This window comes from Triticum aestivum, chromosome 7D (genome assembly GCF_018294505.1).
Source record: "Triticum aestivum cultivar Chinese Spring chromosome 7D, IWGSC CS RefSeq v2.1, whole genome shotgun sequence".
Classification (NCBI taxonomy): Eukaryota; Viridiplantae; Streptophyta; class Magnoliopsida; order Poales; family Poaceae; genus Triticum; species Triticum aestivum.
Genome location: NC_057814.1, coordinates 287,431,210 through 287,442,347, shown reverse-complemented (window position 1 = coordinate 287,442,347; position 11,138 = coordinate 287,431,210).

Sequence of the window (11,138 nt, the reverse complement as noted above, 5' to 3'; positions counted from 1 at the left end):
GGTCCGTATCCTCCATTTTGCGATACGCCAGACCCCTCCCGATGAACAGGATCCCGTTTCGAACATGGCCGGTCGGACACAAGGCCGTTTCCTCCGTTCTGCGGTACGCCAGGCCTCGTTTCCATCGGCTGTTCCGTCCAAGCCCTCCCGATAAACACGACGACGCATTTCGTTCTAACCCAGCCGGTTGGCTCCCAATGAACACGACGACGATGTTTCTCCGTTCCGACCCAGCCATGTACACGAGCCCTGGCCGTACGTATGCGTGAGTAGGCGTTCGAGACCCTGCCCGTATGTACATACGTGGCCGTATTTTCTTTCTTGCACACTGGCCGCTGTACGTACGTGTACATGCTACGTGCGCGCCTCTACTACGACATGTGCGCGCCTCTACATCGACCAGTATGTACGTACACGTTCGCGACCAGAATGACAATGCTACGTACGCTTCGACCAGGTGGGTCCCGACTGTCAGGCACTTCCTTGCGTGTGAAGATGTAGCTGGTGGGTCCCAGCAGTCAGGGGGGCGAATCGTTTTTCTGCCCGGGCGGACTTTTTTGCGTGCGAAGATGTAGCTGGTGGGTCCCAGCAGTCAGGGGAAATGTTTTTTTTGCGAAATACGGTGGCCCGTCCGGTGGGTCCCCGCTGTCAGGTGGAGGAATAATTATTTTCCACGTAATAAGGAGGCACTTCCTTGCTGCGGCCGTGGACCCAGCTGTCAGCCTCTCTAGGTACAGTCCACGTCTGATGGAAGCCGTTCCTTGACCACGTTGACCACGCCGCGTCGAGAGCACCAGGGCGGTGGACGACGGCGAGGCCGAGGAAGGGGACGACGCGGAGCCGGGGAAGACGCGGCAGTGGATGCCCACACGTAGAGGAGTATGAGGGTTCACTGGTTCGCTGCGGTGTGAGGTTGCCGTCGCCGTAGAATAACAGGGGGTGTGGGTGAGTAGAGGGATGGCCTGGCCAGTGGTGGGAGTAGTAGGGGACGGTGAGGCCTCCGCCGCATCGTACCCGGCCATGGGAGGCAGGGGCACGAGGCACGACCGGCGCTGGTTTGGCCGGCTGGAGCAAGAAGACCAGAGGTTGAAGAAGCACTACGGCCGTTGGATGGACATCGTACGGTCAGTGGAGCTAGAATCGTGCATATTGACTAAGTTGACAAAGCCCTCCGTCCCCGTCAACTTAGTAGGCCCACAAGTCAGCCTGCCACTATACTGGGTCCCAGCTAGCAGGGGAGTATTCATTTTTTTGTGCATAATAAGGAGGCACTTCCTTGCGTGCGAAGATATAGCTGGTGGGTCCAAGCTGTCAGTGGCGGTAACATTTTCTTCGCGAAATACAGAGGCCCTTTCGGTGGGTCCCAGCTGTCAGGTGGAGGAATCATTATTTTGCGCGTAAAAAGGAGGCATTTCCTTGCGTGCGGCCGTGGACCAAGCTGTCAGCCTCTCCACGTACAGTCCACTTCAGATGCATGTCGGTCATTGACCACGTTGACCAGGCCGCACCGAGAGCACCAAGGCGGTGGACGACGGCGAGGACTAGGAATGGAACGACACAGAGGTAGGGAAGACTCGGAAGTTGTTTCCCACGCAGAGGGGAGTACGACTGTACGAGGTTTTACTGGTTCGTCTGCCAGCGCTGGAGAATAACAGCAGGTGTGGGTGAGTAGAGGGATGGCTAGGCCAGCGATGGGAGTACGGTGGGGCAATGAGGTCTGCGCGGCAGCACAGCCGGCCGCGGGGAGGAGGGAGCAGGCAGTCCCGCCGGCGCTTGTTTGAGCGGCTGGAGCAGGAAGAGTAGAGATTGAAGAAGCACGACTGTCGTTGGATGGAAATCCAATAGTCACTGTTTGTGCGTCAACTTTTTTTTTAGGAAATCCTCAAATCTGTGGAAAACAGCATACAGCCCGTCTGCCATTTTTTCTAATAATTTACAGCCCATTTGCTAATTCTTAAGGTTTTTTTGGAGCCCATATTCTTTTTGTTAGCATTACAGCCCATATTGTGGCCACGGTTCAAAAATTATACGAAATTTTGCATATTTCGGTGCGGTCCGAACTGTTTTTAATCCCGAAATTTCGAGTCACATTCAAACTGATTTTAAAAATAAATGTATATCAATATAAAATCCAACAAATTGTCCACGCATAAAAATCAATGCAATTTAAAATCTCGAAATGAAAAAAAAATTGAAACTAATTGCCAGTTTGATGTGTTTTAAAAATGTACAACCCATTTCTCATTACTGATAGGCCATTTTCTCGGCCAGCCGAATGAAGCTCTCCTTGTCTTGAAAGATTTGCAGCCCAACAGGCCTGTCAAAGTGACTTACTTGGCAAATCACAAAAAAACTGGGTTGTGGCCGTTGACCCAGCTCCGGCCGTGGACCCAGCTGTCAGCCTCTCAACGTACAGTACTCTTCCGATGGAAGTCGGTCGTTGACCACATTGACCACGTCGCGCCGAGAGCACCAAGGCAGTGGACGACAGCGAGGCCTAGGAAGGGGATGACGCGGAGCCGGGGAAGACGCAGCAGTGGATGCCCACGCGAAGAGGAGTACGAGGACATTGGGTGTACAACACCAGTGCTGAATGATGACTTTTGGGAAAGTCAGCACCCCAACTCTCCTCTGTTCACACCACTTCAACAAATTCCTCAGTCCCCTGTCAACACTGAAGTACAAATGGGATCTGAAGAACCTCGTGCAACTCCTTCTGTACATGAAGAGATTCCAGCCACTAGTGCTGAAGAAAATGTAAATGAAGAATTGAAGACCTAGGCTGCCACTGAAGAAGAAGCTGAAATTCCTCAGCCCGTGGAACCTGAGATTGCAATTCCTGAGGTAGTAATGCAATTAACTGATACTCCTCAGCCCAAGCCAAAGGATCCATTCTCGAAGAAACAAAAATTCAAGGATGATGACTTCTTCGGCGAGCACGTGTTCTTCACTAATTATAATCCTTATGACTCTGCTCGTCTTAGAAGGAAGTGCTTCTGGACTGCCAGCCAGGCCAATTTCTATTCTTCACTGCTCTTCAACAAGGACAAAGTCTTCGACCACGAGCATATTCCTCACGTGGACATGGAATCACTACCTTGCTTTAGCCCTGTCCTAAGTGTGCTTCATGACGCAGGCCTCCTCAACTTTTGCTCTGACATTGTTGATTGGAATGAAGAACTTATTCTTCAGTTCTACGCAACGCTGCACATCACAGGAGATGCTGACGATGTGAATACCTGGGTTCTGGACTGGATGACCAAAAACACTCATTATAAAGCACCGGCCTCTGAATTGCTTCATGCCCTGCCAATCAGTCCTCCACCTAAAGGAGCTCGTTGCCTGTACCAAGAGCCTGAACTCACTGCCCATTATATGCAAGTTCTTATGAAGCCTGGTCAAGCCTCAAGGACCAAATTCCTCATGAGGGAATTGCTCTATGTGCCCAGAACTGTCTATCGCATTCTGACGAAGACAATGAGTCCTATCAAGGGCCACGACTTGTCTGATGAAGAAGTCATTGGCATCATGAAGAATCTGCTATTCAACATCATGCATGGCATCCTTGTCAACTATCACGATTTCTTCATGAGGACTCTGGCAAACGTTGCACTCTCTCTGTTTGAGCTGAAGCCTTATGCTCCTTGGATTATGAGATTCCTTAGAACAAGGTCTTCACTCAACTACAAAGCTGATTTTCAGAATCACCTCAGGTACTTGCCCCCAATTGAAGTCCTCAAGTGGACATATTCCTCAGCTGATGAAAAGGGCAAAGCACCTGCTGTCATTGATGAAGGCATTCGTCCATTGGATGGTCAGTTTCGCAAAGCTGCATCTTATTCCACCAATGATAACTCTGCCACTCATGATTCTGCTGCTAATGCATCCAAGCCAAATCCTCAAGCCACAGCTCCAAGAGTGATGACTGACCGTGAGCTTCTGCTTAGTCTTCACCAGAAGGTGGATCGAAACCATAAATGGATTAAGCATCAGTTTGGTTCTATTCTTCACAACATGACTGCTACACATAATGCAGTGAAGAAAAACCATTACTACCTCCGTGAAGTCTTCGGTCGCACCTGGGCTATTCTGTCACATGTATATGGTGAAGAAGATCTGAAGCAAATGGGTCTCAAGGAGGACTTTGACTGGTCTTCACCTCCACCAAAGAAATACAAGAAGGTCAAGGTTCCTTCCTTGGTGGCCAGCTCATATTCTTCATCGCGCGAAACTGATGAGCATGAAGACTTGGACGACACTGCGGCAGGCCCTACTATGACAAACGACCCCAACAACGCAGGTGCTCCTCCATCAACATGATATTGTTCAGGGGTGTTAGTCCTCATTTTTGATCCTTTTGGTCATTCGATGACAAAGGGGGAGAAATTTGAGTTAGTCTTCAAGCGGGTCTATCCTATATGGGTGTTTTTTTTGCGAAGTTACAACTCTCGTTCTCTGATGACTTTGCTGGATCGAGTTGTAAACTTAAACTCTATGGTGGCCTGATACTTTTGCTGTGTTTTTCTGCATGCTTATTCCTCATTAATGTTAATGCACGCATGCTGAATTACACCAGTCACCATATTTCATCATGCATTTCAAATTCTTCATATTATATGTCAAATGCGTGTATGAATTACAAGATATAGGGGGAGATCTCCATGATTCTACTCTTCAAGTGTGCATTGCTTCAAAAGCAAATTCCTCACTATGCACATCTTCGGGGGGAGTTCTTCTATATCTTGCAAACAAATTCCTCAGTATCAGTATTTACACTTCATATGTTTATCCTCGTTGAAAACTTAACCTATATTGTCATCAATCACCAAAAAGGGGGAGATTGTAAGTGCATCTAGTGCCCCTTAGTGATTTTGGTGTATTGAAGACTTATAGGTTAAGGGACTAATGTGTTTATGAGTGTACACAGGTCTATAAGTCTATGAGGAGTTTGATATTTACAGAGAAAGTCGACCCCTAAAAATGAAGTTCTTCGACTGAAGACTTTGGATTTGTGAAGACTTTCTGAAGACTTTGAAAGTGAAGAAATTGGTGTGACCTTGAAGACTTGGCATTCATTCGAGGAACATGAAGCGTGAAGACTTTTGTTTTTATAGTTTCATTTTCTCTTTCTTGAGTCATAAGAAACACCGTACTGTTAAAGGGGGTCGAGGAAATATGTAACACCCACGACGCGGCTATATCTCCCACGTGTCGAGGCACGACCTAGAGGCATAACCGCATGGTGGTTTTGTCGCAAGAAGGGTCATCTTCACACAATCCCATGTAATGAACAAGAATGGGATAAAGAGTTGGCTTACAATCGCCACTTCACACAATACATACATAAAATCATACATCATTCAAGATACACACATAGACCGACTATGGTCAAAACCAAATACAAAGAAGACAACCCCAAATGCTAGATCCCTGATCGTCCCAACTGGGCTCCACTACTGATCAACAGGACATCCCCGAGCAAGCCGAGCCCCTCTTTGTGATCACTGTGAGCTTCGCCGTCGTTTCCCCTTAACCCCGCGGCCTAGCGCTTGCTGTAGCCATCGTTTCCATCGGTGCCCGAACTCCGGCCGCCGCCTAGCTCGCTGCTGCCGTCACCACAGACCACCCCAGCCCCCTCTGCTTGCTCCATAAGATGCGCCGCACCGCCAGCTCGCCGTAGCCGCAAACTACGCGTGAAGCGGTGATCTGTAGCGCCGTGCCGAGCAACTCCGGCGAGTCCCCGTCGTTGCTGTGGTTGCCGGCGTCAACTGCTGACGTGGCGCCGGTTTAATTAGCACTAATGGCCATACTAAACACCACTAGAGCCACTGCCATGTGGGCCCTAGTGCCTATTTATGTTAATTTAATTTCTGTTTAGATTAGTTTATAATCCAACGGGACCCACACGTCAGAGCTGACCGTGCTGACGTGGCTGTTGACCTGACCCCACATGTCTGTGACCCAGACAGCTCTGTGTCACTGACCAGTGGACCCCACTGGTCAGGTTTGACCTGGACGAGGTCAGTTGACCTGCTGACGTCACCCTGACACAATGCTGACGCAGTATTTGATTTCTGGATTTAAAATAATTCAGAAAATTCCAGAAAATAGTATAAACTTCAAAAAATCATAGAAAATAATCTATAACTCAGAATGAAATAAATTATATATGAAAAATGATCAGAAAAATCCAAGGAATCTGAATATGGCATTTTCATGCATGTTTGAACAACTTAACCTCGCTGTTTAGTCCAAAACATGATAATGCACTATTTGAATTCATAGTTTGAATTTGAATTTGAACCTTGAGTTCAAATCAACCCAAACCTTTCTGTTACTAGTTGCATTAGCTCAAACCACAACATATTGCCATGTCATGATCATGCATCATATTGTTGCATTGCATTGATTGTGCCCTTCTCTGTTTGCCGGTAACCGTCCCCTCTCAGTAGACGATGCTCCGACGACGTGGTCGATGACACCGATGAAGAACTATAATATCTTCAGAAGTGCCAGGCAAGCAAAACCCCCTTGTCCATTCCGATACAAACCCACTCTCTCGCTCCTGCTCTCTTTTACTGCATTAGGACAACAACGATTCATCTGTTACTTGCTGCGGTAGTTGAACCCCTTATCCTCTGCATGACCTGTCATTGCCACAGTAAATAGATGAAACCCACTAGCATGAGTAGGAGTTGTTTGAGCCCTGATGTGCCTACTCATTCATGCTTGTTTGTCATGCCTGCTATTGCTTAGAGTTGTGTCAGGTCTGATTCATCGGGGATGAGTTGGAATGGTGATGAACATGTCCTACTGTGTGTGAGCTAAGTGTGTGAACACGATTTGGTAAAGGTAGCGGTGAGAGGCCATGTAGGAGTACATGGTGGGTTGTCTCATTGAAGCCGTCCTCAGGAACTGAGTTCTGTGTTTGTGATCCATGATACAGTTACTACCACGCATTGGGCCCGAAACCAATGGACCCTCTCGGCTTCTTAATCACCCTTGTCCTCTGTCCAGGAGTTGCAAGTAGTTTCTGGTGTTTGTAGTATGCTGGAGGCCGTGGGCAGCGCTGACCCGAGGGGTGGGCTGTGATGCGGTAGGCACGTGGCCGGGCATGCCGGGCGCCCGTTTGGTGTCTCGGAACCCTGTACACATCGTTCGGGGCCGTATGTGGAAACCTCGGCCGGACTCCCTGCGGATGGAACCTGAATAGGCGATAAACCTGGACTAGAGACTTGAGCGTTTAGGTAGGCTGTGGCCGACACCCTCGCTGGGCTTCCGCTTGAAGGTTGCCGAGTACATGCTGTGTAAACGGCGGTAAGTGGTGAGAGCGTGTGTGACGAAGTACACCCCTGCAGGGTTAATATGATCTATTCGAATAGCCGTGTCCGCGGTAAAGGACTTCTGGGTTGCCTATAACAGTTCATAGACAAGTGAAAGTGGATACTCTAAAATGCGCAAGATAAGCGTGAGTGCTATGGATGGCGTTCTCGTAGGGAGACGGGAGCGGATCCATAGTGGAGTATTGATATGGTGAATATGTGGACTCGTGTGCGCCACCTCAAAAGAGTTACTTGCAGTCGTAGTTAGGATAGCCACCGAGTCAAAGCTGGCTTGCTGCGGTTAAACTCCGCCACCCCCTTTGTTGATACCGATGCATATGTAGATAGTTCTTATGTAAGTCTTGCTGGGTACATTTGTACTCACGTTTGCTTATTTTATGTTTTGCAGAGAGACGTCAGTCTCGCTAGTAGTTCCGTGTGGACTTCGACGTTTAGCTTGATACCTCAGCTACGATCTTGTGCCCTCGGCAGGATCTAGTAAATAGTCAGGCTTCTCAGCCTTTTTCATTTGTAGATGTCTGTACTCAGACATGTTAAGCTTCCGCATGTGTTTGACTTGTATGCTCTGAATGTTGGGTCATGAGACCTATGTTTGTAATATCTCGCTCCTCGGAGCCTAATGAATAAATACTTGAGTCGTAGAGTTATGTTGTGATGCCATGTTGTATTTACACATATCGAGCATATTGTGTGTATGATTGAAATGCTTGGTATGTGTGGGATCCGACAACCTAGTTGTTTATCCTTGGTAGCCTCTCTTATGGGGAAATGTAGTCTTGTGCTTCCATGAGCCATAGTAGTCCGCTACAGCCCGGTTCACCGGAGTCCTGCTAGCCCAGCACTACTGCTCCGAAACACTTGACTGGCCGGCATGTGATTCACTTCGTTCCTGTGTCTGTCCCTTCGGGGAAATGTCACGCGGTGACATCCGGAGTCCTGCCTAGCCTGCTACAGCCCGGGTTCCCGGAGTCCTCTTAGCCCAGTGCTACGGCCCGGATTCGCACGCTGCTGACCGACATGCTCGATGTTGATTCATGTATGCATGTCCCCGTAAGTTAGTGCCACTTTGGGTTCACGACTAGCCATGTCGGCCCGGGTTCTCTGTCAAATGGATGCTAGCGACACCATCATATACGTGAGCCAAAAGGCGCAAACGGTCCCGGGCCATGGTAAGGCGACACCCGTGGGAATACCGTGCGTGAGGCCGCAAAGTGATATGAGGTGTTACCGGCTAGATCAATGTGACTTGGAATAGGGGTCCTGACAGCGTTGATATCAGAGCCTGACTGCCTGTAGGTTTACGAAGCCAAACTGGTCGAAGTTGTGTCTAGAAATGCTTTAGTTATATAAGGGAATTGATTGTGGGAGGGAACATAAGGCTCTTTTTACTCCTTTACCTTATGCCCTTCTGATCTGAGTCACCCTCTTCTCTTCTACGGGGATTAAGAACTAGGTTTCTCATCTTTCTATCAGGATCACGTGTTACTAATCCGTAGATTCGTAGGATTGATGGATTTAAGCCTCAGTTCGGTTCCTACTACTTCCATGTGTTCTTAGTTGATCTCAGAACATTGATATTGTGATGTTAAGTGGTTATGCCACCATTTCTTGCAGGATGTCTCAAGTCCTTTGAGCATTTACAGCCGTTATGTCATCTGAGTCATCCCAGGTTTCTAAACTATCTGATGCATTTGCAAATCCCTTCTTTCCGTTCTCGATGTTCCTTTGGGCCAGATTAACCACACTAATTGTTGAGTTGAGGTACTCTGTTGCCTTGACATATATGTTGGAGTTATTATTATGACCCTAGGTGTCTTAGAGGACCACTTTGTAATCTAGCAATGCTTTGCATTCCCAGTGTGCGGATTCTGGCCATTATTCTCGAAAGCATCCCGTGATGCCATTTAGTTAGTAGGCATTCTATTTCTGGGTTCTTGAACCCAAGATTCACTCTACTTAATTCGTGTAGCTAGTGTTTGCTCGTTCCTTTAGGATATTAGTAACCTTTGCGATAGTCCTCGAGGTTCATGGTATATCCTTCTTCCAAATATCATGAACTGCTTATGGAAGAAGTTCCTCGCGGAACCGAAAGATCACAACTAGAGTGCTCTTGAGGAGTACTCCATTCATATTGTGACTCTGCCAGTCCTTCCTCCTCTGCATGGGTTATCCGGAAGAAATATGTTGAATTTGTTCGACATACTAATCCATGCATCCACAACTCAGAAAAACATATGTTCCTTTGGGTTGTCCCTCTTTAGTTATTTTCTGGCCCTCGTCTATCAATTGATAGTCAGGAGTAATTGTGCATTTGTGTTATCGATGCCTATTATTCTTGTGGTCTGTCAAGCCATTCTAATCCGGAATGACTAGGAGAAACAAACTCCAGTACCTCGTCCATCTCTGGGATTGGGTCAAAGTAGTTGTATTCCGCAGATCAAATGCCTAACCAGCTTTTGTTCTGTTCTACCTTCGAGTATTACCCCCTTTATGTCGAGAATATCGTAGGAATTGCACCACCTTTTGTGAATTCTTGACGCAGTGATACTCCTCGCCATCATCATTCATTTCTCGGTCCCGTGTTATTGTAACCGGAACACCGACAAGTGAATCGTGATGCGTGAAATCAATACTCCTAGCAACTCCGTTGCTTGGTAGTTAAAGGACAATAATTTCATCCTTAGCGTGTTGGTTATTGAATCATCATCCTAAGATTGATCGTGCTACCTAGTCCTTATTTCCGGTGCACTCTTCGATCAATGAGTTAGGATTATTCAATCCCTTGCTTATTTGATCATATCGTCTTGCTCTGAAAGGCGAGATTGTTCTCGAGCCTAGTAACATATCGGTGGTTCGTGATTTCCTGAATATCTTCTCGGAAGTATCACCAGGTTGCTCCCTGACCGTTATGTTGAGCTCGTGATCAAGTTGGTTTCCTATAAACCACCCCTTCTCCAAGAATCTGTGTTGGATACCCCTGAGCTAGTTGGTTGAGCTAAACAACAACTTGGAGAGTTGGAAGATAAAAGCTTTGTCTGACTTAGTTCATCATTAAGGGATATCTTGGTGTGTGTGTGTGTGTGTGTTAAAGAAAGATGATTTCTTCATCGATTGGTCCTCATGATCAATTAATGGACATATCATCTTAACCAAACTTGATTTGAGTATGGGCTATCATCAAATCAAATCAGAACCAACGATGTTCGTAATGTTGTCTTACTCGTGGTTGATTCCTCGAGCATACACCATTACATCTTTTGGTCTGGCCAATGCTATCACCGTGTTCACACGATGGTGGAAGTCCAGTGATATGGAAATTCCGATGAGTTGCTGTTGAGCCCATCAGCAGCATCTTGTTTTCCCCATGATTCGTGTTAAACATTAAGCTAGTGTTGGAAACTTTGTAAACAATGCCTTCATGTTCCGTTCATGAAGCATATGTTTGGATGAAAGTAGTGACTTCCTCTATTTCACGTGCATCTGATGCAAGTTGCCGTCGTGGATTTGAGAAAGTCAATGTTGCTTCTTTTGGAATCATCCCAAAATTGGTCATGCATACGTGCGAAGTATTCTGTGGTTCGGAGACTTGCAACCTTCGTTCTATATGTGTTCCTAGCACACCAAGCCACTGATTGATTTGTTCAAGGAAAAGGAGTTGTTGTGCAAATCCTAGGTCATGCATAAGACTTCGTTACCCTAGATGATGGTTCCCCACCTGAACTCGGTAGTGTTTTATCATAAGACTACTATGTGCTCATGCTTGTCTGGGACAGCGTGTTCACATGTGTTTACCAG